Below are 9,302 nucleotides of genomic sequence, written 5' to 3'. Positions count from 1 at the left end.
AAACCCTAAAGGGAAACCCAAGAAGAAAACCCTAACCGAAATGGGAAGAAGTAGAACCCTCGACTAAGTGGTATACCTTACTCGCACAAAATAGGCAACCCCTTCATAAGTGACCCCTCCCTTCCTTTTATAGCCCAAGGAGGGAGGGACCTTACAATGGGGGACAAAATTTTCCCCTCTCTTTCTATACACCATATCCTAGTATACATGTGCACATGTTGCACACCACCGACTTGCCCCTTCCACCCCGGTTTCCGCCTATGGACGAAAATCTTCACGACAACGGCTTCCCCGTTCCGCGAAGAATATGGTTTTGTAGTTAAGTGCAACATTTGTAGTGTAATGTGTGAAGCGTGAGCCACCACATTTGTCCCGTGTCATGATACATTGGCGTTGCAAAAAGGCCTCATTTACAGAGGAATCTAGAGACGCATCATGAAGCAAGTGTCTTGCATCCCATCTACCAAACCATTTTTCTAAATCTTGCATCCAACCGGAACACAAAAATTTGCTTTTATGCGTCTTTTGGATCTTTTTGCTTGCTTCCCATGCAATTCTAGGAAGTCGATGTGAGGGGCTTTTTTGAACCTTATGAATGTATTCAACAACCCTTTCCAAGGCCACGATCTCAATGGGAAGTGATCTCATCTCAAGGAGGAGGGTGTAGGGAGTTTGTTTCTTAACTTGTAGAAACTTTGTAAGAAAATGTTTTTGGACATTTTCAAACTCTTTCCACGTAGATTTAGGGATGCTACCGCCCCATACATCCACCCCATAGAGAAGAACCGGGGTCATCAAAGTGTCAAAAAGATATTTCTTGAGGACCCAACACTTAATATCTCCAAGATTGCATGTGTTCTCAAATGCATAATATGCTTGCTTACCTGCCTCTAAGCGGCGTGTAGCACATTCATTCCATTTATGATTTGAAGGAACTTCAAGGCCAAGATATTTGAAGCTTTCCACACATTCAAGTGGCTCATTGTTGTACATAATGCATGGTTTATCTCTTTTTTGACTCTTCACAAGCATAATCTTTGTTTAGACCTATTGACACTTAATCTAGTCTGCATGCAAATTTTTTCTAATGCCTTCATAGGCGTTTGTGCATCTCCTGAAGTATTTGCAAAAAGCACTACATCATCCGCATATAACAAAAGCATAATCATAATATTCCCAATGGCAACTTCTTCAACACATTCTTCCTTTACAAACTTGGTAACCATTTCTTCTAATTCATCAATGCATAGACCAAATAATGTTGGTGAGAGTGGGCATCCTTGCTTAACACCAATAGTGCTATTGAAAAAATCTGAAAGTCTATCTCTCATACGCACACAACATATAACCTTCTCATATATTCGGGAAATTGCAAGCATATATTCACTTGGCACCTCAAGTTCTTCCATCCACCTCCAAAGATGCTCACAAGGTACCATATCAAAAGCTTTCTTGAGGTCTACAAAGCAACAATATAAACATTTACCTCTAAGGCGACTTTCCTCCATTAATACTCAAAGAGTGACAAGATGATGAATGGTGCTATGGTGTTTTCGAAAACCAGCTTGTCCATAAGCTCTCTTACCATTTTTTTCTGCCCATACACTTATCTTTGATTCCATTATACATCCAAATAGTTTTGCCATTAATGAGCCAACATAGTTGTTTACATTATTTACATCTCTGCCTTTATGTAAAGGTTTGATCCAATTTGTAGTCCAATCATATGAAATACCATGTTGCAATGCATCATTAAACATATCGCATATCCATATATGTGCTTCCTTTCCCGTCCATTTGAGCATTTTAGCTTTTATACATTGAAGATCGCTTGCATTTCGGGAGGCCAATTTCTTAAGTCCTATGCATATATCTTCAATTGTAAAGAAGACAGACATATGTGAAAGAGAACCATAACACATCATCTTTCCGGCAAGAGATAACTCATATAAATTCTTACAATGCATAGACAAGTCATGAAGAGTTAAGTCACCATAACTCTCAACACGTTTCCCCTTTAGATTTCCCCAAAATTTAGCACATGCATGTGCTTTGTCTTGCATTTGGATAAGTTGTTGAGTAACTTCCCATATTCGTCTCTTTCTTTGAATAAGCCTTTTATAGTCATGCAAATGCTTTTGGTAATTTTCTTTATCCTTAACTACACCCAAAGCCATAAGGCATTTTCAAGCTTCATGACATTCTTTATCAAACCATTTTTTCTTACATTTATTGGTGCATTTCCATGATGTGTGGTTGGTCGAAAAACATTTGTTTGTACAAGAGAGAATGACATTCTTAAAAGCTTCCCATTTGCATTCTACTGTGGCACCATGTTGTGTGTTTGTCATTTGTAATATATCCTCAACCATCTTGGAATACATGGGCACTTGCTTAAGATTCATGCTCAAGTGCGTTTGTTTACTATCTTCAATGACCTTCTCACAATCAAACCTATGCATACATTTGAGATCAATACATAAATTCCTATGATCGGATTCTGGTGTCCATTCCCCTAGTGAGAATTTATGTATACGATCCAAAATAGCTTTGGAAAGTAGCACATAGTAAATCACACTATTTCCATTGTGTTTTCTACATGTAAAGCCGTTAGTATTAGGCCATAAGGAAACACCATTTGCAATAAGCAATCTGGTACTATTGCACATTTGTAGGAGTAGTTTCCCAAATTGGTTCGGATCTTTTTCATCGCTAGAAGATCAACTATACATTTGCATATCCTCTTGCATCCTTGAGATATGTGGCATGAAAGATTCTTGTGAATCAAGTTGGAAAATTCTTGTACAAGCATTCATGTCACCAAAGACAATAACTTCCCCTTTGGATTTGAAATAAGCAATATCATCTTCTAGATATGCAAACAAGCATAGAAGTTAGGATCTTGATGAGGAATGTAACATCCAATGACAAAAGTGGGCAAATCATTAGGTGTTTCTATTTTGAGCCATATGTAGCATTTATGTTCATCATTTTTTACGATTGACACATATTTCTCTATTTCCTTCTTAATCAAACATGCCACCCCTCCTTGTCCTCTTCTTTGTCTTGGATTTTTCTCCCATATCAAAGAGTGTACATTATAGTTTCCTAAACCTTGAATCCTTTGAGTATCATGCTCCCATGAGAGAGAGAGAGAGAGAGAGAGAGTTTGCCTAGATGGATGTAGCTCAGTTGGTAAGGTTGCCCAATGGAGACCAAGTGGTCATGGGTTCAACCCCTACATTCCATAGTGGCGTTTAGTGAATTAAGAGTATATGAAGTATATACTAGAGAGGTGAGGAGATTGGTTTTCAACCTATGACGCAATGCTTGTAGTGTTAATAACTTACCACTAGGGTAAGGTACTTACGAGAAAAAGAGAGAGAGAAAGACGGAATTTGAGGAAGTGTTTAAGATAGATAGATAGATGGATGGATGGAAATTCCAATTTTGGGTTTGAACCCTTGACTTCAGTTTCGAGAAACAAGACACATCAACAATAAGATAACAAGGTTTTTTATTATTAAGATCTTGATTCAATTCATAGCTTGATTCTTGCCCCCACTCTTTCTTTTTCTTCCTTTCTTTTATAGGTGCCCCCATGCATATGATGCATGTGAGGGTACAAGACATGCATACAATGCATGCGATGCATGTTTGCCATTTGGCGTTCATGCATCACATGTGATGCATGATGACCACGTCACTCATCCAAGCTCTCATGTATGAGAATTTACATCTGAAAAGTACAATGATAAAAATAAATTTTAAAGAAACAACTTAGCCTAATGGTATGTCAATTGTTTCCTATCTTGGCAGTGTAAGGTTCAAAACCCTACTTGCACCTCTTTGTATGACACTAGGCCCTAGGCTTTTTTTCCTTCTTCTTTTTTTCATATTTTGTGTAGTGAGCATCTAAATGCACATCTCAAGTGCATATTAATGTGCTAACATACGAGTGTAACTATCACCCCTTTCATACATGTGCACATTCCATCTTCTCGATTTTCTCCATTCCACGCAATTTTCACACCGTTGCCGAAAATCTTCACGACATCCACCTCCACCAAACCGCACGTCCTCTAGTATGTGCCAAGAAAAGAGTGTGAGATTTCGGCTATAGTGATCAATCAATTTCCTCCACATCCTCATTTGACCTTGGTCATGTTTGTAGGTTCCGCCTTACTATCTTCATTGTTGAGGTTAGGACCCTCATCTTGTCTTTTCTTGAAGATCTTTATTCTTTTCCCCGCAATGGGTATGGCCAACCTTGATATTCACCACATATGGTCGGAACCACCTTCTTGCAAACTTTCTTGTCGTCTTGTGTTGGTTTGTCAAGGTTGTTGTTGTAGACCAATACCCAACCTCCTTCTTCGATCTTGTTGGGATGCAATCGATGTGTCTTGTCGAACCGAATCTAAAAATCAGGTGCTTCTTCTAATTAGCCAATTATTTTCTTTGAGATGGGAGATAGAAATGTGGCAATACAACCTCCTCTGTTTAGTTGAACACCATCTTCCTGCATCTTTCCCTTCCTTCCCATGGGTAGTCCTCATAACCACTTTTGTCCTTTATTCTTTATAAGTAATAACCATCCATTTTACCACAACATTATCTTCTTCGATAACAACCTCAATGATAATTATACGTATATCATCATTATAGTCATCCTTTGAGTTAACAACATCTTTAATCACTGAATCATTTATCACGAGATAACCATCATATTCAATATCATCTACCCTAAACTCATCCTTCCCGCACACACTCACAACACCAACATTATCATTATACACATCCCAAACCATCATAACATTTTCTAGATTATCCTCAATATTATCAACCTTAATCCTATCCTTCCCACACATACTCACAACATCAACATCAACATCATCATTATACACATCCCAAACCATCATAACATTTTCTAGATTATCCTCAATATTATCAACCTTAATCCTATCCTTCCCACACATACTCACAACATCAACATCAACATCATCATTATACACATCCCAAATAACATTTTCTAGATTCTCATTACTTATTCCTTTGTGATCATTAGGTTAACCCCACATCATCATGGACATATTTTTTGTAGAACGTCCTCATCATCTCAAATCCCTATTCTATTTTCATAATGGATGTCCTCATGAATCTCACCATTAGATTTAGTGAAACCCTTATAAAATCTATCACGAAGAAAACCAAGGCAACCTAAAACACACAATTCCTCTTCGTCACTCTCACCCTCATCATTACCCTTATCATAACCATATCCATAGAAAGTGCACAACTTTGATTCATCATAACCCTCATTCTTCCCTAAATCATGTGTATCGTTATTATCATCACCGTCATCACGTTTAAATGTAAATTTTTTGTCTCTTGCTAACTTCTTCTCTTGTTCGTGGCTCTCATTAAACTTGTCATACTCGTCTCCACAATTTAAACACTGAGATTCTTGATCCTAGCTTCGCTCACCATCATGGTTTTCATCGAGTTCTTTTTCATTAGCACAACCATGAAGGGCTCGAACTTGATTTCTCCTCTTGTTTTTATAGTAATCTTTGTCACGATCATAACCCTGTAGATCTCGAGCACTCCTTGTGTGTTCGTAATGATCTTTGTCTTTCTCCTCAAGATCACGTGTTCTGTTGCATGTCTCTTCATGACTGTATCCTTCCTCTCAATCCCACATTCTTAATTGCATGTCCCTTCACGACTGCATCCTTAAGTATCTTCGTCTTTCCCCTCGAGCCCACATTCTTCGTCACATGTCTCCTCATGACTGTATTCTTGCGTATCTTGGTCTTTCCCCTCTTGTTCTTCATTACGTCTCTCTTCATGATTGCATCCTCGAATATCTTGACCCCATGTTCTTTTTCGTATGTATTAGAGATCTAAGTACTAAAGTAAGCTTAAGATAAGGATAAACAAATGATAGATAGAAAGGAGAAAGAGAAAGAAGGGTGCCGATCCACCCGACCACCCCCGAGCGAAGGGATCGAGACGGACTCGAGCCTCGATCGGCGTCCCATACCACCGCCGTGGCGTCGAGTCGTACCTGGTGCTGGCGTGCTCGCTACAAGAGTTGACCCACCACAAGAGCAGAGTCTCGATGTAGTAAAAAAAGATGATCAAATGAGGGTAGCTAGGCCTCTTATTTATAGTGATACCCAAGGCCCCTAGGCAAGTTCACACTTGACCTAATGGGTTGTCTCAATCCCGAGGATTAAAAGTAATCCTCCCCTTCTTTACACTCTCGTTTAACCCTCACACTTATCCACATGTATAGAATAGTACGGTAAATTCTCACCACGGGATATTAAATGGTCATGCCCGTAACATACTCCCCCTCTTTAAAACATTGCACTCTTGCAATGGAAAGTTAGGGAAATTAGTTCTGAGAGTATTTTCGCGTTCCCATGTGGCATCTTTTATTGATTTATCCATCCATTGTATTTTAAATTCTCGGATTTCTTTAGTACGTAATTTTTTTGTTTTAACATCGAGAATTCTTCTTGGTACATGTGGTTTAGAAGATAATTCTTCAGAAGTAACCAGAGTTTCAGTTGTAACTATATTATCGCCAGAACCTAGAAGTTCTTTTAGACGACTCACATGGAAGACTGGATGAATTCCAACACCATCGGGAAGAGCAAGACGATAGGCTGATGACCCAATGCGTTTGAGGACTGTAAAAGGTTCACAAAACCGTGGGGCTAACTTAGCGCACTTACCCGTAGACAATGTCTTAGAATTGTGAGGTACACGTCAAAATACCTTCTGTCCAGGGTTGAATACATGAGGTTGCCTATGATGATCGGCATAAAAACGCGCTCTATCTTGAGCTGTTTTTATATTATCTCATGCAATATGCAGCATATCTTGCATATCCCGAAGAAAGTTTTGCGTACTTCGCAACTCATCATGATGTATATTAACATCAATCGGGGCTCGTGGCTGAAAACCGTACATCAACATAAAAGGACTATATCCTGTCGACGTGTGCTTGGAGCTGTTATAAGCAAACTCCAAAATTGGGAGATAACGTTCCCATTTTGTCGGTTTTGCACCAACGTATGCTCGAAGCATGTCCTCAATAATTTGATTTACTCGTTCTTTCTATCCATCGAATTGAGGATGATCCGTGGAGCTCATGCTCAACGTAGTTTCTAACTTCTTAAAGACTTGCGTCCAGAAGTCACTAGTAAACTTTGGATCTCGATCACTCACGATATCCATCGGTAACCCATAAAAACGAAATAATTCGTCAATGAATTGGTAAGCCAATTCAGGAGCTGTTACCGTGGTTTTAGTAGCAATAAATCTGGCCATTTTAGTTAGTCGATCAACGACAACCCAGATGGCATCATGGCCTTTTTGGGTGCAAGGAAGGCTAACAATAAAATCCATGGATATGCTTTCCCACTTATTATTGGGAATGTCCAAGGGATGTAAAAGTCCTGCGGCTTTAAGTCGCTCGGCTTTGTTAAGCTGACACTGGTGACATTTACTCACATAGCTATGTATGTTATGACGCATCTTAGGCCAATAAAATTGAGTGGAGATGAGAACGAGTGTACGATGTATTCCAAGGTACCCTGCTGAGGGTGCATCATGGCATTCAAAAAGAATCCTCTTTTTGACCTCGGGTAAATCTGGAACACAAACATTCCCATTACGGTAGAGTAAACCGTTAGCAATGTGGAAGTATTCCTTCGAGGATGTGGTGGTGTCTGTTCCAGACTCAACTCTTGCCCAGTATTTTGCAAAATAACTGTCATCAGGATACTTTCTGTCATGATATGGCAAGACTCAAACCCATGACCTTATGCTACATGGGTCGAGCTCTTACCATTAGACTATGAATTGTAATTTGTAGGATATTATTTTCATTTATGCTTTATCATAGAAAATTGATGTATATTCCAGATCTCTCTGGAACATTCTAGAAGCTTCAGGATTATTCCAAAAAACACTATAAAAGGAGGCACAAGGCATTGTTTTGAACCAAATTGGTTCAACGCCAGTCTTAAGCCTCTTAGCCGCTTGTACTTATCTTTTCACATAATATATTAGCTGTTGTCATCATCTTTCTCTCTCTCTCATCCTCGCTATCTCTCTCTCTCCTCTTCTCACTTCCTCTCGGGAATCTTACGCAGTCCCGTCCTCTTAGTACTAATAGTACTACTCTTCTTAATACTAATTCCATCTCTATTTTAGTACTATTCCTAACAGTTTGAACCTACTTGTCATTCCTCCAGCCTACTTGTCATTCTCCCTCATCCTCCTACCCTTTTCCCTATACTATGGCTACTGTTAGCGCCCAAGAATATCAATCCATTTTCTCTGAGTTACAGTGCCTAAAAGAAAAGTTTGTTGCCCTGGAACAAGAAAACCAACGGTTGATAGGGGATATGCAACAATTCGCTCTCGAAAAACAACAAACGCAACAACAACATGGGGAGTTAGCGTTATGAGTACAACAACTCGAAGCAGCGTTGCAACAACAAGGATCAAGTCCCCAAGGATTTCATAAAGAGCCCAAGATTGGACTTCCTGTGAAATTTGATGGAATGCGATCGCAATTCCGGGGATTCCTTAATCAGGTACGCTTAGTCATCCAGATGCATCCTTCCCGATATCCCAGTGATGCATCTCGAGTCGGCCTAATAGGCACGTTACTTAGCGGCTCAGCCTTGGCATGGTTCGCTCCGCTTCTAGAAAATAATCGCCCTTGCTTAATAACTTTGAAGATTTTATTGGTGAGTTTAAAGCCTGCTTTGGAGATATCGATAGCATCAGGATGGCGATCAACAAGATCCGAAGATTGCGTCAAGGCGATCGTCCAGCCTCTGCCTACGCGGCGGATTTCCGTCTACTCGCCTCAGATATCCCCTGGGATGACCAGGTCCTCATGGAGCAGTTTCGCTACGGCTTGCGCAATGATGTCAAAGATTTGCTTTAAACCTTCCCCGAAGAACCAAAGTCTCTTACGGAGGCAATCAGTCGAGCGGTCCGATGCGACAACCGCCTTTTCGAACAGCGTTCGGAACGTCAGTTACAAATACCACGCTCTCGGCCGGAAACCACATACACCTCAGTCACGGCTAAACCGTTTGCACACGAAGTACCTCAAGCCAATATTCCGACACCGATGGAGATCGACACCATGCGTCGACGCGGCCTGTTATCGGAAGAAGAAAAGCAACGACGACGTGCCAATCGATTATGTCTTTATTGCGGTGGACCAGGGCATATCGCCATCAATTGTCCCCATAGGCCAAGAAGAC

This window comes from Azolla caroliniana, unplaced genomic scaffold (assembly GCF_043228905.1).
Source record: "Azolla caroliniana isolate FFs.n. ecotype wild unplaced genomic scaffold, voAzoCaro1.0.p SCAF_16, whole genome shotgun sequence".
In the NCBI taxonomy this organism is placed as follows: Eukaryota; Viridiplantae; Streptophyta; class Polypodiopsida; order Salviniales; family Salviniaceae; genus Azolla; species Azolla caroliniana.
The sequence above is the reverse complement of the archived record's forward strand: the minus strand, read 5'-3'. Positions refer to the sequence as shown.